The sequence below is a fragment of the Nycticebus coucang genome, chromosome 5 (genome assembly GCF_027406575.1).
Source record: "Nycticebus coucang isolate mNycCou1 chromosome 5, mNycCou1.pri, whole genome shotgun sequence".
Classification (NCBI taxonomy): Eukaryota; Metazoa; Chordata; class Mammalia; order Primates; family Lorisidae; genus Nycticebus; species Nycticebus coucang.
Genome location: NC_069784.1, coordinates 42,607,650 through 42,631,082, shown reverse-complemented (window position 1 = coordinate 42,631,082; position 23,433 = coordinate 42,607,650). Strand labels below are relative to the sequence as shown.

Genomic DNA, 23,433 nt, shown 5'->3' with positions numbered 1-23,433 from the left:
TTGGCTTTTAGTAAACTTCCAGGAGGGAGTCTCCAGCCTAAAAAAACAGGGAGAATGGGGAATATTCTGCTGGGGAATAAGGTGCCAGGTAAGGAGAGCCCTTTGGTCCACCAATCTCTCCTCTCAGCCAGACTCCTGAGCCTCAGGGAAGATTGTTGATACTCTTGTTGCTGGAACATTTCATTTCCTGCTGGACAGTCTGCTCACCCCAGATTGGGAGGAGTCTGTGGGTGACTGTCCTTAGTACCCTGCTTTTGGCACCGGGGTCCTGCTGAGGATGGGGATGTTTCCCTTGGCAGGCTGGACAGATGCCTCTGATACTCCCCACCCCTCAGGTCCTGTCAATTGCCACAGGCCCGAGTCCTAGGGCCACCCAGAATCACAGAGCTGAGGAGCTTTAGGAGTTATTACTCCTGTGAAAGGCAGGAAGGTATAGTTTTCCCAAATCCCCAGTTTGGTGACCCAGCCAGAGCAGGAGTGATTGCCCTTGCTTTCTTTCCACCCAACACCACTGTACAACCTCCATGACTTCATGGTTCCACAAGGCCAGCAAGACGGGCAGATCACTCCATCTCCCACGTGTGGAGAGAGTCCTGTCCAGTGCTCTGGGACTAGACTTCTTGGTCCCTCTTGGGTTTGCAGTTTTCTTGGAGGGGTCCTGAGGGACCTGGCAGCCCTAGCATTGCCAAGACTTTTCAGGGGTAGCCTGTCCCTTTCTGTGTTTTGGGATCTCAGCAACTTCAAGGACATGCATATAAAGTGGGTTGCTGGTTCATGGTGGCTGGGTATTACAAATTCCTTTCAGTTGTGAAAAGGAACAAAACTGCTGTGCATTTTTCTGAATGCCTGTAGAGTTGCTTGGGGATGAAGAAGGAGAGAAGGTGGTTTGGGTACATAGAGCGACCTACCCCTAGCTGCACAGTGTTCAACCCTGGGTTTCTGCGGCTCCTCTCGGCATCGTAATTCCACGATGCTAAAAGGAAATATTCTGTTGTCCGACTAACTTTTCTAATGACGGGGTTGAGCTGGAGGCTCCCAGAAAAAGTAAATGGAAGGAGTTGTTTGAACCTGCACATTCCTCTGCTGAGGGCAGGACTGGGGAAAGTGCTTGGAATCTACAACCCACTTGGGTTTGATCAACTGAAGCTCAGCTGGCCCCTGGTCACAGGTAGTTTTTAAAAATTCCAACAAGAATAAAGCTAGAGATAAACAAGCCATGGGAGCCAGAACAGAGCTTCTCTCTTGTCATAGAAGGAGGATTGCAGAGCTGGGTTGGTCCTGACGTAGTAGGCAGCTTCCTCTCCCAATATCCTATGCAGCCAGGGTGATCTTTAATAACAAAGGCAACAATGTGGGTGATCTTGCTAACAAGGGCTTAGGGATTGATGGGTGAGGCCAGAGCTGGATCTGTCACAATAGACATTTTCCTTCTGGAAGCAACTCTTGTCCTAATATCGGCTCTGGGCTTCCTGTGATGTCTGCTCATAAATGATTCAGACCCCACTTTTTGAGAGCATTAACGCGCCCTCTCTCTTTCCTTCACCCAGGAGCAAAAACAGCAGTTGGATGCTGGAATTTAAAACCCAGTAAAGCTTTCAGGTTCAAGAATAAAGAGACAGCTCTATAAGCAGCATACAAATCTCATATCCAACAGCTGCTGGTTTGGCCAGGGCTGAGGAGGAGGTAGGGGAGAGGGACTGGGAGTGCCACCACGTCCCCATGAGGGGACCTTTGCTGTACCATGTCCTTTGCAGAGGCTGTGGCAGAGGGTGGCTCTGTGAAGCTCCTGGGATGCAGATTTCCTGGTTCTCTAAGAGCGTTGGTAGGGCCAGCTGATTTGCTCATTTCTCTCAAGAGTTGGAGACCCTCCCCAGGGCTGGTGGTCCCAACCCTAGACAACCAGGGAGAACTCATGTTACTATCTCACTGCCCACAGCGTGAGGGGAAGCAGTGCAAGTTCTTCCAGGCCTCGGCAATGTCCCCTGTCCACAGGAGGCTGGAATCCTGCGTCTATGGCTCCTGTTTGTGTCAAGTGCTGTCTCAGTGTCCCTGCAAGTCTTAGCCCTGCTTCATTGTCTAACCCGGATTCTGTTCCTTCATAAAGCTTTTCCCAATACTCCAGCACAGTTTTCTGAAGTTGAGTTGAAGTAAATTCTATCACCACTAACAATGATGATGATGCTATAGTGGTGATGATAATAATGGTAATAGCTAATACTAAGTACACGTTTAGTGCCAGCCATTCTTTTAAGCGCTCTCTTGTGTTAACTCAGTCTATTCTCACCATAGCCATGTGCAGTACACAATAGCATTGTCCTCATTGTGCTGGTGAGGAAATGGAGGCACTGCTCATTTTTGGCTGTGCGCATGTGCTTGTGCATGTATCAGGCTGTGTGCCTGTGCGTGTGCATGTGTTAGGCTGTGTGCATGTGTCAGGCTGTGTGCATGTGCGTGTGCATGTGTCAGGCTGTGTGCGTGTGTGCATGTGCATGTGTCGGGCTGTGTGCATGTGCGTGTGCATGTGTCAGGCTGTGTGCGTGTGTGCATGTGCATGTGTTGGGCTGTGTGCATGTGCGTGTGCATGTGTTAGGCTGTGTGCATGTGTCAGGCTATGTGCATGTGTTAGGCTGTGCGCATGTGCGTGTGCATGTGTCAGGCTGTGTGCGTGTGTCAGGCTATGTGCATGTGTTAGGCTGTGTGCATGTGCGTGTGCATGTGTCAGGCTGTGTGCATGTTTCAGGCTGTGTGTGTGTCAGGCTGTGTGCATGTGTGTGTGCATGTGTCAGGCTGTGTGCATGTGCGTGTGCATGTGTTAGGCTGTGTGCATGTGTCAGGCTGTGTGCATGTGTTAGGCTGTGTGCATGTGCGTGTGCATGTGTTAGGCTGTGTGCATGTGTCAGGCTGTGTGTGTGTGCGTGTGCCTGTGTCAGGCTGTGTGCATGTGTCAGGCTGTGTGTGTGTGTGTGTGTGTGTGTGTGTGCGTGTGCATGTGTCAGGCTCTGTGTATGTGTTAGGCTGTGTGCATGTGTCAGGCTGTATGCGTGTGTGCATGTGCATGTGTCAGGCTGTATGCATGTGTTAGGCTGTGTGCATGTGTCAGGCTTTGTGCATGTGTTAGGCTGTGTGCATGTGTCAGGCTGTGTGTGTGCGTGTGCCTGTGTCAGGCTTTGTGCATGTGTTAGGCTGTGTGCATGTGTCAGGCTGTATGCGTGTGTGCGTGTGCATGTGTCAGGCTGTGTGCATGTGTTAGGCTGTGTGCATGTGTCAGGCTGTGTGTGTGTACATGTGCATGTGTCGGGCTTTGTGCATGTGTTAGGCTGTGTGCATGTGTCAGGCTGTGTGTGTGCGTGTGCCTGTGTCAGGCTGTGTGCATGTGTTAGGCTGTATGCATGTGTCAGGCTGTGTGTGTGTGTGTGTGCGTGTGCATGTGTCAGGCTCTGTGTATGTGTTAGGCTGTGTGCATGTGTCAGGCTGTGTGTGTGTGTGTGCGTGTGCATGTGTCAGGCTCTGTGTATGTGTTAGGCTGTGTGCATGTGTCAGGCTGTATGCGTGTGTGCATGTGCATGTGTCGGGCTTTGTGCATGTGTTAGGCTGTGTGCATGTGTCAGGCTGTGTGTGTGCGTGTGCCTGTGTCAGGCTGTGTGCATGTGTTAGGCTGTATGCATGTGTCAGGCTGTGTGTGTGTGTGTGTGCGTGTGCATGTGTCAGGCTCTGTGTATGTGTTAGGCTGTGTGCATGTGTCAGGCTGTGTGTGTGTGTGTGCGTGTGCATGTGTCAGGCTCTGTGTATGTGTTAGGCTGTGTGCATGTGTCAGGCTGTATGCGTGTGTGCATGTGCATGTGTCAGGCTGTGTGCATGTGTTAGGCTGTGTGCATGTGTCAGGCTGTGTGTGTGTGCGTGTGCCTGTGTCAGGCTGTGTGCATGTGTTAGGCTGTGTGCATGTGTCAGGCTGTGTGTGTGTGCGTGTGCATGTGTCAGGCTATGTGCATGTGTCAGGCTGTGTGCATGTGTCAGGCTTTGTGCATGTGTTAGGCTGTGTGCATGTGTCAGGCTGTGTGCATATGTCAGGCTGTGTGCGTGTGTTAGGCTGTGTGCATGTGCATGTGCATGTGTCAGGCTGTGTGCATGTGTTAGGCTGTTTGTGTGTGCACGTGTTAGCTCTTCTCCCCCACATGCACTCTCAGAGGGAGGGGGTGTGTTACACAATGTGAAGAGTGGGTGTTCAAGGCTCCGCCAGGCAGGATCTGATAACTCTTTGCAGCAGCAATGGGAGGTAGTCAGTGTTCTACCCATTTTCCAAACAAAATGCAGAGAGGTTTAGTAATCTGCTGGCCTGAGCAGCTTATAAACACCACAGCTTGACATAGAATGTGGGCATCTCATGTCTTCCATAATCTGGAGGTTGAATATACAGTCTTATCACCACTTACTGGGTGTGTAACCTTAGGCTTAATCTACTGTACTTTAGTTTCATTATCTGAGAACTTGTAGGTAGAAGTACCTACCTCTAAAGTTGTGGTAGGGATTGAATGAGATAAAGGCATGCGGGGAGCTGAGAGCAGGGTCCCTGGCACACAGTACACACATAATAAATATTGGTCAATATTATCATGGCTTAGTACAATGCAAGGCAACGAACATTTAATGAGCACCTGTGATAGGACTTAGGCCCAGAGGCTATTTTCATCCCTCCTCTGCATTCTCCACAGTGCCCTGAAAAGCATCAAGCACTTTAGTAGCTGATCAATCATGTTTTGTGATTGATTTGGGGTTGGGGACGGGTCCCAGAAGAGCTCTTCTGCCTTTCATGTGACTGTCTCAATCTGTTAGTCTTTTATTTTTGAGACAGAGTCTTACTCCATTATCCCAGTATAGAGTGCCTTGGCATCAGCCTAGCTCACAGCAACCTCAAACTCCTGGGTTCAATCCTTCTTCCTTAGCCTCCAGAGTAACTGGGACTACAGGTACCCACCACAACCCACCAGTTAAATTATTCTATTTTTGGTAGAGATGGGGTCTCGTTCTTGCTCAGGCTGGCCTCAAACTCCTGAACTCAAGTGATCTTCCTGTCTTGGCCTCCCATAGTGCTAGAATTATGGATGAGCGCCACAGTGCCTGGCCTCCATCTGTCAGTCTTGTCTTTTCTTTTTCTTTCTGCCGTACCTAATTTTGGAAGAACCAGTGGCTGTGTGATTGTACAAAAGCCTGCTGTGGGAGTCTGGTGACCTGAAGGTCTTAGGATTTACACAAACTTTGACCTCGTTAAAATCTCTGGGCCTCAGTGGCTTGGCTTAAATAATATTTCATGTCCCTGCATACTTCAAGTCTTAGAAAAAATGATTGTCAAGGAAGGGGAGCCTTTGTAATGCTCCAACACTCAGATTTCAACGTTGGAACTTGGTGGCTAAATTGCTCTCAGCTGAAGAGTAGACTAAATTGGTTCAAGAAAGCCTCAGTTGTATGGGTCAGCCCATCTCTCAGCTCCTAACCACAACTGTGCCTGTACTGGCCACACTCAGCACACCTTCTTTCCTTTTATAAACCAAGGTTAAGGCAAGAAAGGGTTCTGTGAATATGTGTGTGTGTATACACAGGTGTGCATGTGAAGCAGCTGCTTTGGGAAAAGTCCTGCTTCTTGTCTGGACATTGGCACCTTAGGTTGCAGCTATTGGGAGGAAGGAGGCTACCAGTTTATAAATGTTCAGAGCTTCTTATTCAAACTTTGCAGAAGTTGGCTAATTTTTTTTTTTTTTTTTTTTTTTGAGACAGAGTCCCATTTTATCACCCTCTGTAGAGCTCACAGCAACCTCCAGCTCCTGGGCTTAGGTGATTCTCTTGCCTCAGCCTCCTGAGTAGCTGGGACTACAGGCACCTGCCACAGTGTCCGGCTATTTCTTGTTGCAGTTGTCCCTGCTGTTTTAGCTGGCCAGGGCTGGGTTCGAACCCACCACTCTTGGTATATGGGGCCAGGGTCCTACCCACTGAGCCACAGGCACAGCCTGAAGCTGGTTAAATTTGATTAACCTGTTGCATGTGAGTGTGTGTGGGGTGTGGGGAGGGAGCAGTCAAAACATATGCTTCATCTGGGAAATGGAGTCTGGCTCAGGTCAGGAGGTTGAGCGGAAAAATCAGGGCAGAGGTGGACATTGCCAGTATAATCATCCTAGACAACTGAGGCTTGCCTTTCAGGTACAGTGCCACGGGGACAGGAAGCAAAGCCAAGGCAAAGCGCGCCTGGAATTGTTCTGGGGCCCCACAGTGCTTACCTGAGAAGCAGGAGCTGGAATCACATGACCAGAAAGGGAGAGCGAGAAGCCATTCTGGAAATTCTGGATAAATTATGTGACCTCCTAACTTCTCCTTCAGCCCACTGGGAGTTACTCTTTGGGATTTTTAGTTCTCTTTGGAATCCAGTTACAGAGAAAAGATCTGCTCTCATTCTTGGATTAGCTGCTACCAAACCTTTGGTTGAAAAGGAATTAGATGCACCTGGTCAAGAATGAGAGCAGGATGGGGAAGAAGGCTGGGGAGGGGCCCCTCCAACTTCCCTCCGAGGGCGGGTACAGTCTGGGGCAGGGGAGCCCTCTTGTCTCCTGAGCCTGGATTTGTACTTTATTCTAAGACTATATACCCTGAGGAATGCTTTAAAAAGGAGCTTCTGAGACTTGCCTAGTAACTGCCCAAAACATGGTAATGAATCGGCAGGGCAAAGTCCCGCTGTGGAAATGTGTGAGGGAGGGCTGTGGTTCAGATGCCCGTGTTCTCTCGTAAAGTGCCTGGAGTACACCTTGTCCCAGCAGGCAGGGCCTGGCCCGTGTGCCTTCCCTTCCTCAGGCATTAGGAGGTTGCAAGAGGCAGCAGGAGGAAAGACTGCAAAGCTGTGGAACTTGTGAGCTGGCCCAGGAGTCTGGGCTAGAGCATCCGGGGCAGCAGACCCAAGGGCACCTTCTGAACAAAAGTCTGACTAACAGGGTTAGCACCACAATAGGCTCCAGCAGCCTCTTTCTCCAGGAAACCTTTTACAAACCCTCAACCTAGGCCCATGCTCTCTCCCTGTACATCTTCCAATCTTAGCCCTCACGAGGTGGATGAGATTAGTTGTTGACGCTTTCCTCATGTAGACAGAGACATGGTGTCTCCCTCATTCTGTACTTCTGTGCCTGGCAGGTAACTGGGGGACAACAATCAAACAGAAAGCACCTGGCACACAGTAGGCACAACACAAATGCTATCTCCCTTTCCCTTCCAAATATTGTCACAATTGGACTTGGCTGACTTTGAAGATGAAAAACTTCCCAGCCCTTGTCAGTTTCTACCAGTCCCCTGCCACCTTCTTTCCTTCTAAGGCCCTGGGTCCACAGCCTGTCCTCAGGTAATAGGCGTTTATGGCAGGCCCCCAACTGAGGTCAGCATATCCACACTCCATGTGGTCAATTCCTAAGCTGAGAGCAGGGGAGTGGTTGTGGGGTCATCCCCTCTGATGCTGACCACACAGCGTTCCCCTCCATGGCACTGCTGAGAGTCAGCCCTGCGGCCCCTCCTCAGCCCTCCTTCCCTGCCCTTGTCAACCCAGCTCAGATGGAACTAGACAGAAGCACTCGCCTAAGAAATTATCTCTGCTTCCTGCCAAGGAAGGAAAGCGGGAGCAGGAACCTCTTCCTTGGGGGTGAATTATTTAATCACTTGTCTTTCTCCTTGAATCGATGCAACTAATAAACAACTTTTGCCTCTTCCTCTCTTTCCCTCTATCTAGCCTCTCCCCCATCTGCCTCTGATTATTCAAATCCCCTCTTCTTGCTTGTGCTCTGTGTCATCAAGGGCTTTACCTGGGGAAGGCTGGGCCACATTGCTACCCAGCTCCTCCCTCCATCTTCCTCCCACCCTAGCCTCACTTTCCCTCCAGTTCACAGTCTGTTCTGGGGTGATGCCAGCTTTGCAGGACTGTACCAGTATCACATAAAGGAAAGGGCCCTGAGCTACCTCTGAGAGGGAGACTTCAGAACAAGGAGGTGGGGGTGAGAGGAGGGAGGGGGAGAAGTGGCCATTTGTCCCGGCTAAATGGAAATGCATTGTTACAATTCCAGGGCTGCAGAAAGGCTTCAGTAAGGCAGGCAGAAGGAACAGAAGCTCTAGCAATTGCTCAAAAACCAAGCTACATGCCTAAGGCAATCTGACAGCTGGTGGTTCTTATCTATAAGGTGTGGTGGCATTGGGGCTCTGGCAGCACTGGGGCACAGGTGGCCTGAGGTCAGGTGGCAGGAAGAACTGGGCTGCCCATTTCTGTGACAGCTGGCAGTTGTCAGCTCTGAACAGTTGCTGGCCAAGGGTCAGAGTGTGGGTTCTTCTGCCTGCCCCTTCCCTTTCCATGTGAGTGTGGGGCAAACACTCTGTGGACATTGTGGGAACTGATTATTTCACCATGTTAAAGAAGGGGCAATTGAAGTTGGGGAGATGTAAGCAGGCAGTTGACTTATACACGAGTGTTCTGACTTTGTGTTCCTCACTCTTTTTATTGTGCTATGTCAAGGATTTAAAGAAGAGGAGGTAAAACTCGAGGTATGTAGGATTTAGACTGGTGCATGGTGAAGGGAACAGTTTCAGGGAGGAGAAATAGCATGAGCAGGAAGCTGTTGGAAACTGGTGGAGGCTTAAGAGTGTTGAATGAATGAAGAAGTACACACACATGGAGCCAGAATGGCCCATGTCCAGGACAGTGGGAGATGGACCAACTTGTACACAGGCCATGTAATGTGGAACAGTGGAGGAGAAAGGTGGATTAGGGAGGTGTGGCAAGACTGAGGCCCGGGGTCCAGGCAGAGGAGCGTGGGCTGATGTGATAGGCATGGAGAGAGCCAAGCAAGTTCAGGAACAGGGGAAGCTCCTGGGTAGGCAGGAGGGTTGTGCCTAACCCTGTATTTCCTGTGCCTAGCCGGATGGCCTGCCCAAAGGCAGAGGCAAGGAGGCCAGAGTGTGGCATTGAGGGTCGGGGAGAATAGTCCTGAGCCTGGATCTGCTGCCTCTAGACCCTGGGAAAGTCTGATAACTGCTGCCTCTAGACCCTGGGAAAGTCTGATAACCTCTTCAAATGTCAGCTTCCCATTTCTTCAGCGTTTAGCTGAAACATCACTGCCCAGTCAGTCTAATTCAGGGCCTCTGTCACACCTCTTCATGGCACTGCTACTCCTTTTTGGCACTTGTCACAGCTGTAATTAGCTGTCTAATACCTGTTTTTGTGTGAGTCCATAAGCTCTACGAGGGCAAGGGCTGCGCTTACCATGCTTAGTGTTGAATCCCTGGCACTGAGCACAGGACTGGGAATAGTTCTCAAGAAATATTTGCGTAACGAATGAATGGGTTTTCAAATGGCTATAATAATGTCACCTCCCACAGAACAGTTCGGAGGATCAGGGGTTGTATAATAAGTTGTGTGTAAATGGGAAAGATTATTGTTATTGGGACTGGGATAAAGATCATTCAGAGTCCAAAGGCAAGGACAAGCTCAGGGGTAGTCATTCAGAGTGGTTCAGAGGTATTTGGAAGAATGACAAAGCAGTGTCTGGCTATCCATATACAAAATGGAGGAGAGAGAACTCTTACAGTTTCCAGCCAGAAAGATGAAGAGAATGGAAATGCCTCCGGGGACAGCGGTGATGAGGCCTGCCAGGAGGGTCGTCCTCCGTCAGGGGTCCTGCTGGCCCTCCTTCCATCACACTCCAAAGCTTTGATTATTTGTTCCTCTCTTTCCCTTCGTACTCTCTGTCCCGTCTCTCTCTGAGCCCTGTTTCTCCGTGGCTGTCTGTGATGCTCTGCAATTCTCTGCTTTGGGTTTCCTTTACTCTTCTTTACATGTGTTGGTGGCCTACTCTGTCTCTGACCCCACCCCGAACCCTCTGCCCTTATGTCACTTTTCTCCCTCTGTCTTTAGATCGTTCAGGTCCCTGTCTCTTCATTTCTGTTGTCACTTGGTGCGTCCCCCTCCAGCCTCTCTTTCCTCCCAGCTGTCTGCTGACTGTGTTCCTTGTATCTGATTCTTATTACAACCTGCGAGGTGGTGGCTGGATGTCAGCATTGCAGGTTTCTTCTGGTCCTTCTTCTCTCAGTCCTTCCACCTCTGCTGTCTGCCTCAGTCCCCCTCAGTAGTTCTCCCTCCTCCCTGAAGTCTCCCCATCAGTGAAGCTGGCCCCAGTATGACTCAGTTCTTCAGCCTCTGTTCTGTTTCTCTCTATATATTTCCTTTTCAAAAGTGAGCAAGCCCGAAGCTTTCTCTCACCAGGGATTTAGTGCCCCACCCTCCACCTAGAATGCCTTATCTGGTCCCTTATCTGCGGGGGCCTTGTTCCTGCTAATGGGGCAAATATCTCACTGTCTCTTCAGGTCTTAACTTAATGCCCTGCACATTTGTCTTCACATCACCGTGCCTGTCTAGAAAGCTGTCAGGGGACTTGAACCTGGCTGGTGCCACTCTCTTTCAGTCTGTCTCAGTGTTACACAAAAGCAGCCTCTTCATAAATAATTTTTGATGCTAATGTTTATGATGTTGCTGACGAAGATGATGATAAGTGAGATAAATTATGGCAATGTTTCTGGAATAGTGCCTGGCACAAAATAGGTATTCAATAACCATTAGCAGACTCTTAATCTGAATGATAATGTTAATTGTTTTTCAAGATTCCTTTTTTGATTATAAATAATAGAGATCACTCAGAAGAGATTAAGGAAAAAGAAAACTCTATGGGGTGGAGATGAGCCTAGACCCAAGGGCAAGACGTAAAGCTGGGCTCATTAGGGTCAGGGGCGAGGACCTAGGAAGTTTTCAGGATCGGAGATAGCTACTGACCAGGCTATGTGGTCTCATTCCTTTTCCCCTGTGTGCTGTTTCATTCTCCTCCTTCTTGACAGACAAGGTTTCTCTGCTCTTCTATGTGTAATGAAGAATATGGTCACCCTTGACCTGAATATGCAGGATATGGACACCTTTAACTGTTTCTCCAAGCTCCATTGGCACCCACCCATGTTCCAGTTCTTCAGGTCTTGTTTATACAAGAGAAATGTGATTGGCACAGCTGAGGTTAAGGGCCCACTCTGTGGATGGGGACAGGATCATATTCTACAAACAAAAGCACAGGAGTGCTCCCATCTGATGACAGGAGTAATCCTTAAATGGGTGGTGTGGGTTGGTGGAGTCATGGGGGCAGCACAGGGTAGACTCGACAGCAGGTGCCTTCTGTACTGAACCCAGGAGAGAGGATGGAGTCTGGCAGATTGGATGTACCTGTGCCAGTCGACCTGCACTCTCCATCCAATTACCTTGGACTCCTTGTCTCAGTTGGGGTTCACTCCGGGAAGCCTGGCCCTGCATTGGTGCAGAACTCAGCCTGTCCAATGGGAGGAAGGTGGCACAGAACACCTCTAGATTCTCCACCTCAACAGTATCCTTCAGGTCCAGACCCTCACTGGGCCTTCCTGGCCATGCCTGAGTATCAGCTCCTTTATAGAAGCTGATTACAAAGGCAAAAGCTCTTCAGCTCCTGGCCAAGATAAAGAGAAGCATCTTCCTACACTGGCTGCCATGATGAATGGGTTCGCCCTTCTGCAAGTGATTACTTTGGCTCAGATAAGGAGTCAGTGTGGCTGGTGACCCAGCAGATTTTCTATAATCTCTTTCCTAAGATCTGAGCTCAAGCAATTTCAATCACCCTCTCCATCAGCTCCTTCCCTTTGCAATGTCTACTTTGTTAATTCTTCTTTGAAAAGACAAATGTTGGGGCCTCTTGGGGGATGGAGGCCCTGGGTGCTGAAGAAAACCAAAGCCCACCTAGTAATGAAATATTGTGGTGAGGAACTCAGGCTTAAAGTAGATGGAAATGAGTTTGCATCCTGGTAGATTGCTCAATAGTTAACAAGGTATATTTTAAAAATTATATTTAAAAATATCATGGGAGATTGCAAGAGGGACTTTACCTAACAATTGCAATCAGTGTAACTGGCTTATTGTGCCCTCAATGAATCCCCAACAATAAAAAAAAAAAATATCATGGGAAAAATAAGAACCTTGTGGATTTCTTTACATTTACTCTATGGTCAAGTTTTGTTTTCCTTTTGGTTATATTTGGAGGGAATATCATACTCTGAGGATAAAATGGGATAACTCATGTGAGCACTTAGCCTGGCTTCTGGCACATGGTAAGCACCCTCTAAATTGTAGCTATTATGGCTCTTCCTAAAGTAACCATCAGAGCTAGGAAGAGAAGGACTTGTAAAAATATGGGTTCAGAGATGGCAAATAGCCACATCCTGATGAGAATTGTTTCACGGGTGTCACCAGGGTGGACTTTGCTCTGGGTCCTGTAGAATTGTCACTTGATGGGGGAGCTTCTGTGATTTGGGGGTGGGGGGCAGGGAACAAGAATGGGGAGAGGGCCAACCTGATGTTTCTAATACTTCGGCATCCAAAAAAGCATGTTGGAAACCTCATGCCAACATCTCACATTCCATTTGGATTGACCCTTTCCTGGTCAATTCCTCCCAGTGCTTTAGAACTCACACAGCAGATGGCGTTCTGTCCCCCTGCCTCTAGAAAAGGTGTCCTCTGGCCCTGGGCTGATATTCAGGACACCCATTCTTGGACTTGGCATATTCTCCTTCTTTCTTCCTTCATCTTATTTTATACTGTCAGGAAGTTATTTTTCTTATTTTATTTTTATTGTTGGGGATTCATTGAGGGTACAAGAAACCAGGTTAGGAAGTTCTTTTTCAAGTCTCCCCTGGGGACTGGGGTTCTCTCTGAGTCTCCTGAGTTTATTGGGTGCTGGAAACATTCTAGATTTTTTGTTACCTCTTGGTCAGAGAATTGTTTCCTTGATTTATTCAGCTAACCTCTGGAGCACATACAAAGGCGAGGCTCTGGGTCAGGCAATGAGCACCCAGACCATGATGGGATACTTCATGGGCCCTGACCCACCCAAGATGCCCCAGAGGAGTGCAAACCCTGAAGTCTCTCCTTTCTAGATGAAGTCTCTCCTCAAGCCCCTTCCTGCTCCTAATCCCAAGGGCTGATTCTATAATTGAATAGTTTGCACACAGCCTAAATTTTTTCAATATCCTTAGTGCCTGCCTGGCTTTTCTCAATATCCCTTTGTGTGCTAATCAGCTTTCCGGGATCATCTGCTGTTCTCCAGCTTGTCAAATGAAACTCAACCTGGAACCTCTTCAGCAAATAGAATCCTGGAATTTGCATAAATGATTAAATCTGGCCTTTTAAATTTGGCCAGGTGCTTCCTTCCCAGCTTGCTTTGTCTCTCCATCCTCGGGAATTGACACAGCAGGCAGGACAAGAGCAGGGCCTTTGCCCCGCAGCCCCAGGGCAGCAGACATGGAGGGTTATTAGAGGTCAGTTACGTTGAGAGCTCTGGGTTTAAAGCTCTGTGGTTATTAACTATAAAGCTTAAGACAAGCTTAAGACAAGTTCCTAAATCTTTGTCCTTCAATTATCTCACCCACTAAACAGGGCTAATAGTTCTATGATATTGTACGAATTAAATAAGCTAATGCGGGTAAAGCAGGGGGCACTGCGTCTGAGCCTGAGTAAGCACTTGGTAGATAATAATAATAGCAACAACAACAATAATAATTCTTAATTCAAGGGGGAGGGGGCAGAAGGGGCCTACTTAGTTTTCTGAGATTTGTTGGCAGGTGCTAGGAAGGTGACTGTCTCCTGTGCTGCAGTGAAAAGAAGAAAAAAAAAGGAAAACCTGCATTATTAAGACTGACATGGTGCTGGTGCATTATGTACTTTCTCACTTAACTTTCAAAGACCCTCATGGATGGGCGGTAATGGTCCTCCGCAGAGAAGGAAACTGCCAGAGACTCGAGTAACTTGGCCCTAGATCACACTGCCAGACGTGGCAAGCAGTCTGACCCCACCTGTCTACCCCAGGAGGGGAGATTCTTCAATGCTAGTGATTAGCAGAGGAGAGTAGACACGTTGACTGTCTCCTTGGCTGTGCACACACATCGTCTGCCTTAACTGCCCAAGCTGTCATTACCCAATTTTGCAGATAATGAACTGTAAAGCTCAGAGAAAGTAAATGGTTTGGGGCAGGAAGGATGGAGCCTGGGTCTGGCTGCTTCCCAGGCTGGTGTTACCTCTGGTGGCTGGCATGGACTGGCTCTGTCTTGAGCTGTGTCAGTGTGACCTTGGGCAGGTCATTTAACTCATCTACCCTCTAGCCTCTTTGCCTATAAAACAGAAGAAAAGAACATCCTCCCAGCCTGGCTCTTTTTGCTGTGAGAAGGCTCAAATGAGGTAATGGACGTGAGAAGGCTTATAAACTGGAAAGCTCTGTGTAAATGGAAGGGTTATTACCATCACTCCATAAAAACTCCCACACGTACCTCTCTTTCCGTTTCCCTCCTGACGCTGTCCCTTGGCGTTAGTGCTTTTAGAGTCTGCCCGATCATCTTCCTGTCTCCTGGCACCAGAAAGGTCCTCTGACCTCCGCCGCCCCGAGCCTCACTGCACCCCTCTGAGTGAAAAGGATTGCAGTGCCCTGGCCTGGCCCCCAGGCTTGATGGGATGAGCCCCATGGCCCTGCACGTCTGCCCCTCATGGGACCTGCAGACACCATCCCAGGGCGGGGCTCTGCTAGCACCTCAGAAGACTCTAGCCCCCAGCTGTCCCCACCCCAAACACTCAGACTTTCCATTTCAAGTTTTGTTTTTTTTTTTTTTGGCCAGGGCTGGGCCTGAACCCACCACCTCCGGCATATGGGACCGGCGCCCTACTCCTTGAGTCACAGGCGCCGCCTGCATTTCAAGTTTTTTTAATGAAGTCTCGAAAGAAATAACCTCACACATATTAAAGACTCCTTTTAAAGTACTTTCCTTCAACCCCATCTCTCTCTTTCTTCTCTCCTTCCTTGTTCTCCTCCATGTGCAGCCACAGCCACATGGTCTGGCCCTCCTCACAGCCCCATCTGTCAGCCCAGGAGCTAATCTCAGCTTTCTTACCAGGCTTCTTGCCTTTGTTGGGGAGCTCCTCCGAAGTCAGAACTGTTCTTAAACATTGTGTGATCTGACCTTGCCATTTTTACAGATGAGGAAACTGAGACAGAGAAAACAGCAATTTTTATTCAAGCACATTCAGTTCATTAGGAAGATTTTGGTGGAATGTGGTAGGAAAGGGTAGAGGCAGAAGGGTTTTCAGATTTTTCTCACTGGAGAAGCCTTGCTGCTATTGACTTAGCTGCCTAGTACCAGTCCCTGGCCACTCCAAATACCAAGAAGCAATGACCTGAAAGTGAACGTGATACGTGTACGTGTGATGGAGTGAGTTGCATGGGAAGTGGGAGTGGATACTGACGCTAGAGAGAATTCACTGAGTGAAGGCTGGGTTCCAAAATGACCAGTGGGAGAAACATAAGACTTGGCCATACCCCTTCCTTTCTGGAATATTCTATGCATATACTATCCAGGGGGCATAAGACTTACATAAAATGATCTTGGGCATTTGCTTTTACCTAAAACTGTCATGCCCGTCTGCTGTATCCAGTTTCCAAGCTGGGAGAGGCTCATTAGTGCCTTGCAGGCTTTTGGCCCTCAGGAAGGGTTAAATAGCCATCACCATCAGTTGCATCATAAAAGAGTAACCTGCATGAAATTCCATTTTCCTACCTGCTCCCGTGATCAAAGAAACAGAGCAAATGAGATTATCTTCTCGCTGCCCAGAGACAATCTCATTGCCTCCGCTCCATCAGCCGCATAACTGTGAGCGGGGTTATTGCCATCACTTTAGAACAGATGTGAAACAAACCTTAGGAGATGAGTGAAGAATTACTGTTCAAACCCAGTTGCTAACTCTGAAGTGAAATGAATCACAGAATCAAAGCCTTCGCTCTGTTTCTAGGCTGGGTCTCTTTCCCAAGCCCAGTGTTGGGAAAAGAGAGGAAAAGTTTCCTTCAGCTTTTCAAAAAGACACTCAGGCCCTGCTATGGCTTCTAGTATTCCAGGCCCTAAAGTAGGTAAATGGGGCACAAAACAGAAGGAGGGCCCCACCTGCACTAGGACTGTGTGGACATAGCCTGCTGTAAGCAGGGCCAGATCTAGACAGGGGATCCTGGCAGAATCATAATTTGGTTTGCTGCCAGTCGGCTCTGTTATTTCTAGGCAAGGAGGAGAGCTTTGAGGGGAAGGGTGGAGCCGGGACTGCTGGTGGCAGGTCTTGCCCCTCCTTGGTGGCCCTCAGCAGTTCAGTGCTGGCCCCCAGTGTGCACACCCAGCCTGTGAAATAAACGCCCCACAGGGAAGGGCATAGCCATCTGTGACCAGACATGCCCTGCTTTTGCCTCCTTTATTCTTGAGCTCTCTTCTTAATCCTCCCTGCCCCCAAGCCCCATCCTATTCCCAGGGAGGCTCAGTAAAGTACCCCACCAGCCCATCCAGTCCCCTTCCTGAGCAGCATTCTAGCAGACACTCTCTAGCTTCCTGTATCTCCAGGGACATTTGGATTCTCTTTGTGTTGTAATTATCTTTTCTTAGTTTTACTTTTTTTTTTTTTTTTTGAGACAGATTCCCACTCAGTTGCCCTGGGTAGAGTGCTGTGGCATCATCATAGCTCACAGCAACCTCATACTCTTGGGCTTAAGAGATCCTCTTGCCTCAGCCTCCCAAGTAGCTGGGACTATAGGCACCTGCCACCATGCCTGGGTGGTTTTTCTATTTTTAGTAGAGAAGGGGTCTTGCTCTTGCTCAGGCCGGTTTTGAACTCCTGAGCTGAGGGGATCCACTTGCCTTGGCCTCCCAGAGTGCTAGTATTACAGGTGTGAGCTGTACCCAGATGGAATCTCTTTGCAGATGGCATCTGGGATGGTGACCTGCCTGGCTGGTCCATCCTTGATGCTGTTCAGACTACAGGTCTTGCACTTGCCCTGATCTGTTGGAGAATTCTAATCCTTGCTTTGTGAACTCTGACTCCCATTTTCTCTCCTGAGACTGAAGCTAATCTCTTTTTAGCCCCAGTTTGTTCCATCACTTTTCTTCCTCTCCTCGCTTGGCTTTTCTTCCCACCCTTTTGGCACTGGCCTCCCAAGGCCCCAGGGTGGTTTGAATCTTTGTTCTCTTTTTCAGATTGCTCTTCTTCCTGCCACAAAATACCCTGTTTAACCACAGCTCATCATCTCTGGCCAAAATGGAGTAACTGGGCCACTGGCTTCCCAAGCATTGGTGCTCTGCTGCCCCCTGGGGGTGCACATTCTACAGGCTGCTTGGGAAACATGCAGCCTCCATACCTGGTATTAACCAAAGAAAAGCTATGGTTTCTTTCCATCACACACTTTTCCTCCTTCCCTCCACGTCCTGGTCTGCCTCTTACAGTTGCTTCTAAGCTCACAGATGTTTCCTTCAGCTGTGCAGCCCCCTGCAGTGCTCAGGTGAGAGTGCCATGGTTTTCCTTCCAGTTTGGGGTTGGAGATCTGCAGAGAAGGCATTCCTCCCAGAGTGCCATCCATTCCTTTTGTCTATGGAGAAAGGAATTATTATAGATTTGCTCCAGCACAGGCTCTGCTAGAACAAACACACATGTGCACATAACACCCACATGCCAAAAATTCAATTTCGGCAAACAACCAGACCCTGCTAATTAAAATGTCTAATCCATTTAGATGAATGCAACAATTAATTTAGCCAGACAGTTATTGTGCAATGTGAGTACTCTTCCTTTGCTTTCCCATCCAGCTGGATGGAAGACTCGTTTTCTGGGTGGAGGCCACACCTCGTGATCTTTGAAATGGATTTCATGGCTCAGCTTCACTCAGCAGAAGACCTCCCACTTCGCCTGTCACAGGTGAGACCAGATTCCTTCTTGGAAGAAACGCTGGTGTATTGAATTGATTTTGGTTCAAGCCACGCTGACAGAGAAACACATAGCCTGGTGTTTTCCCTCGTTGGAATGCTGCCTATCTGCAGGTATCTTTCCCCAATTCTCTGCCTGGGATGGAAAAATTGGAGGTTAGGATTGCCTCACATGTTCCTAGTCCTACCATATTAGCCTTATTAGCATAGGGCCACAGAGACAAGGGAAGAGAAATGGTGCTATGGTTTGAGTATGTCGCCACCAAAACTCATGTTGAAATTTGGTCCCCAATGAGGTGGTGTTGGCCAATCACGAGGCGGTTGGCCCTAGTGGAAAGACTTTGGGTCACGAGGGCAGATCCCTCATGAATGGCTTGGTGCTGTTCTTTCTGTAGTAGTGAGTGAGTTCTGGCTCTCAGGAGACTGGATTCGTGCTCATGGGACTATTCCCTGGACACAGGGCAGGTTGTTATAAAGGCGGCACTCCCTGAGGGCTTTGCTCTTGGCACATACTGTGTCCACTTCCTCTTTGACCATCTCTGTTATACTGTGACACAGGACAAAAGTCTTCACCAGATGCCAGGATCATGCCATTAAACTTCTCAGCCTGCAGAACCATAAGCTAAATAAATTTTTTTTTTTTTTTTTTTTTAGTTTTGGCCAAGGCTGGGTTTGAACCCACCACCTCTGACATATAGGGCCGGCGCTCTACTCTTTGAGCCACAGGTGCCGCCCTTAAATTTTTGTTTTTTAATAAGTCACCAGGCCTCAGGTATCCTATTATAGCAACCCCAAATGGACTAAGAGCTGTAGAGAGGAGAGAGAGAGGGAGAATCAGAGAGATAAAAGAGAGTAAGGGATTGAGATACAGAGAGAGAAGGAAATCTTTTACCCCCACATACACTTTCGGTATACAAAAGATAAACATCAGAAACACATTCTGCTATCAGCAGGGCACAGACACAGGAGTGAAGGGTTCCCTCCCATCCCTCTACCTGGCCTCCTCCATTGCTTCCTGACTCCGGCGGCGGGGGGGGGGGGGGGGGGGGCTTTCATTTTGAAATATTTGTTGAGAGTCTTCTCCATGTAAAGCCCTGGGGTAGTCGCTGGGAAGTGATAAAACAGGAACATAAGTAAGTATAAGACAAATAAACAATGGTGAGTACATGAGAGAGGTGTGTGACGCTGAAGCCATGGCCTAAGGTGCCCACACGCTTTCACCAGGCATCAGGGAGTGATAGCTGGACAGAAAGAAGAGGTGGTGTCCGCACAGCAAGGGTGCAATTTTTACTGAGATTCAAGAAACACGCAGGTTCTTGGAGGAGGGAACCTGAAGCTCATTAATTGAGAGGTTATTTAAGAAAAAGAAAACAAAATCATGAATACAGAATTAGATATAAAATTGAATATTTATTTCAAGTAAGAAAATAGGTCACGGTAAATTATACATTTTAAAAGCTGACAATCCCACAAACATCACAAAATCCAGAAAAATAATGGAATTAAGACATTAATTGGCCGGCTGGCTTACCTTTACAGCACCTTCCTCCTACATTTTTTAGTTGCATCCTTTTTCATGCTTCTTCATATGACAACAATTTTGACATATTATTCTCTAAAAAGAGAATGGGAAGATAATTTCGTCTTCTGGCAAGTGGATCAAAATTTGTTTTGTATTATTGATAGGATTCATAAAACATGAGACTTCACGCACAGATGTGCTGTTTTTATGATTATGCTACAGGTTTATGCCCTATAACTCAGGAATTCTGATAAATCCCAGCATGAGGAGCTGTGGGCATGTTCACTGCACAATACTACCTCTGACCCTGCACCTGTCATGATGCCAGGTGACTTGGCACAGTTGGTAGAAAGTGTACTCCCAGAGTCCTTTCTACACTGGGACAACTAGCAATATCTTAACTATAGCCAAACTGTGAGCTACATCAATCTAACTAACCCAACCAAAAGCTTTCTTAATTCCAGTTCCCCTTCGCTGGCTCCCTAAATGCCCATAGCCATTCTGGCACCTCTGAAATGAAGGGAAGTATGACGAAAGAAGGCTGGGATGGGAAGAAATATTAGCTTTAACTAATTTTGGCTAAAATATATGACTTTATGAAAGCACAAATTCATGTGAAGACTTTGTAGAACCTCTCCCAGAACCTGAGAAGGGGTCTCAGAAGTGAGGGTCCCGATGTTCAAAGTTTTATTGGCATCAAAATAAATCTATCACTGTGTAGATTATGAATTTATTTGGGATGGTGATGGAAATTACAGGAGAGGTGAATTCTTCTCTACTTGGAGCTTAGGAGTGTTGCATGGTAACTAAGGGTATAAACCTTGAAGCCAATAGTTCTAGGTTCAAGCTCTGATTGTGCTATTTAGTAGTTCTACAATCTTGGGCAAACTGCCTAATCCTCAGCTTTCTCATCTGTAAAATGGGGATAATAATAATGATATTGATAAGATGCACATAAAGGGTAAAGTACATAACAAGCAATCAATACATGCTGGCTTTTTTTTTTTTTGTAGAGACAGAGTCTCACTTTATCGCACTCAGTAGAGTGCTGTGGTGTCACACAGCTCACGGCAACCTCCAACTCCTGGGCTTAGGCGATTCTCTTGCCTCAGTCTCCCGAGGAGCTGGGACTACAGGTGCCCGCCACAACACCCCACTATTTTTTTGCTGCAGTTTGGCCGAGGCTGGGTTTGAACCTGCCACCCTCGGTATATGGGGCCGGTGCCCTACTCACTGAGCCACAGGTACCATCCCAATGCTGGCTATTTTTTATTTTTCAGAGAGAGAAGCATTATCTTTCAGCTTCTGGAGTGGCAGAGTAAGCGTAAAGGGGAGAGAGTAATGAAGGAGGAGACATTTGATCTGGATCTTAAAGTCCCGGTAGGATCTAAATAGTTGAAGTGGGGGTACATGTTATAGCAGAGATGTGTCCAGTTTGGTAGGCATACGGGGCTCGAGGGAGAAAGTTTGACATGCAGTTGGCAAGGTAGTTTGGGGCCAAGCAGGGTGGAGAATACTAGACTCTAGACGAGCGATTTTCAACCAGTGTGCTGTGAGAGGATCTTAGGTATGCTGCAAAAATTTTTAAAGACCCTTAATTACATTATTTTCTAAAGAAGTTCAAAGCACAATAAGCATATTCTTTTTTTTTACCCTTTTCTTTCATCAACATAATTTCAGTGTGCTCTGGAAGTTTGACTATAGGTTCAAGTGTGCCGTGAGATAAAAAAGGTTGAAAACCTGCCCAGCCCCTCCATTGCCTTTGCCTTTGGGATCCCGGGTGGGGCACGGAAGCTGGCGTGTCTCGTCTGGTCGTCGGCCTCGGCGCCTCGGCAGCGGGGATTCAGCGCCATCTCTTGCACCGTTGAGGGGGCACCCACCAGCTTCGGCAAGAGCTTCATCTAGCTACTTCCTGTGCCTTTGTCTTCTGGAAGCCTGGAGAACCCTCAGGAGAACATAGTGGCCGATATCCAGATTGTGGTGGACAAGAGCCCCCTCCCACCGGGCTTCTCCCGGGTCTGCAACCCCCAGGACTCCAGGATATGGGCGGCTTTGCCATCTGGTACAAGAAGGCCAAGGCCCTGAAGCCAGTGCCCAAGCCCTGACCGAGGTCTCAAGCCAGCCAAGCAAGGGTGTGTGTGCGTCACGCTGTCACGGCTGGGCTCTCGGGAGTCTACCCCAAGAAGGAAAGACTCCATCTAGGAGGCATCCAGCCTGTATGGCATCTCAGCCGTGGATGGGGTTCCCTTCACCCTGCCCTGCAATTCGAGGGCAAGAGCTGCAGCCCCCTGACCTTCTTTGCTTTTGGAGACCTGACCATCAAGTCTTTGGCAGACGTTGAGGAGGAGTACAGAACAGCCAAGGCTTTGTGGTGAAGACTGCTGCTGCCTGCCTGCCCCCCAGTGTCTCCTAGCCCTCTGCCATGTACCCTTCAGCCTGGTGGTCATCCCACTGCACTCCTACACACAAACCTCCATATCACAGGACATTTTGGACCCTCAGGACTCCCCATTTTGGGGTCTTGGGGTCTGTGCCCCTGGGCCCTGCAGGGCATGGGTTGAGGCTGAATGGAAACCAGTGCCTTCAAGTCATTCGTGTCAAAACTCTCCAATGCCTGGAGATGACACAGGCATCCTCCTCCTAATAAACACTACCCTGTTTGCGTCTGGAAAAAAAAAAAGGTTGAAAACCTTTCCTCCAGACTGTTTCCCACAATTTAATACAATCAGATCTGTGAATTTGAAACTTGAGTCTTGTGTTATAGAGGACTGCTAGGGAGGGAGAAGGCAGAGGCAGCAGACCCATTTAAAGGTTACTGACAGTCCAGGCAGGTGACGAGGCCTGAAACCAGGTGTAGGGTCAGAGGTGCACACACCCCCTCCACACACACACACACACACACACACACACACACAGCCAGGGTGGCAGACTCCACATTTATAGCGTGGTCACCCCCTATCTCTCTGAACTGTTTATCCTGCTTTCTGCTGGGACTTGACAAATAGGAGATGAGCCTGGCAGAACTGTTTCTGGTGCCAGGCTAAAGCTGTGCCCTTGCAGAAAAGCCCTGGATTCTTGCATGACATAATCATGCTCGAAGGGGTTACTGGCAGCGCTGGCTGCAGCTGGCTGACTTGTCTTCACATCTGAATGGGCTTTTCCTGAAGAGCTGGTGGGAACTGCTGGGCAGTGCAATTTATTTTATGATGAAATGACACCAGGGTGACAATGCCTCTTGTAGGAGACAATTTGGTTTCTGTAATTGCTAGCCTGGGGACAGGGGAAGAGGTCCTTCTCTTAATTCAGCACCTGCCAGAGCATCATGGAAGGCAGCAACAGGCTCTTTTGGAAAAAGGGGCTCAGAGAGCCTTCTCCTGTCCACCTGTCCTGAAGCCTCTGAGCTCAGGATCTTGTGTCTCCTCTGTGCCAGGTAGGAGCAATGGGTGAAGTGATTTGGGGCCTTAAGCATTAACCAGTCTGGATATGGTATTTTGCCCAAAGGTTTTTACCTGGCTTAGATCTAGCACTCCTTTAGACATTTCTGTCCATTGATTCACAAGCCCACTGCAAACCCAATAAATCATTAATGGTAATTCTTACCCATCCATTTTCAAGATAAAAAAACCGGTGGCATAGATTGCTTTAGATCAGGCAAAATGGAACTTAAGAGATCCCTGTTACAAGGCTATTTTTCTCCTGAGAAAATCTCCTCCCCTCACGTGTCTATTATTTGCATCTTTATCATCATTGCGTAGTGCCTAATACAGTTTTCGGTGCATCAATTAGTCCTAATTTGTTGACTGACTGATTATATTTTGAGATGAATAATAATTTGAACCAGGTAATTAATTTCTATTATTTTACTGTGAGAAGGCGGAGAGAAGATTAGTATATGTCTTCATTCATTCATTTATTCATTCAACAAATATTTACTAAGTGGTTGCTATGTCCTAGGCTCTGTACTGGGTGCTGGAGATAAATATTGGATAGGCCACAGTTCCTGCCCCAAGGAGCTCCAGCCCCATGAGGGGGTGGGTAAGCACTTATCACACGACCAGACTGAA

General features: G+C 48.2%; 1 pseudogene; it reads left to right on the top strand.

The window, feature by feature from the left end:
* LOC128585460 (multivesicular body subunit 12A-like) overlaps nt 1–21,782 on the top strand; it is a 44,162-nt pseudogene extending 22,380 nt beyond the window's left edge.
* Nucleotides 21,783–23,433: the final 1,651 nt, after the last annotated feature.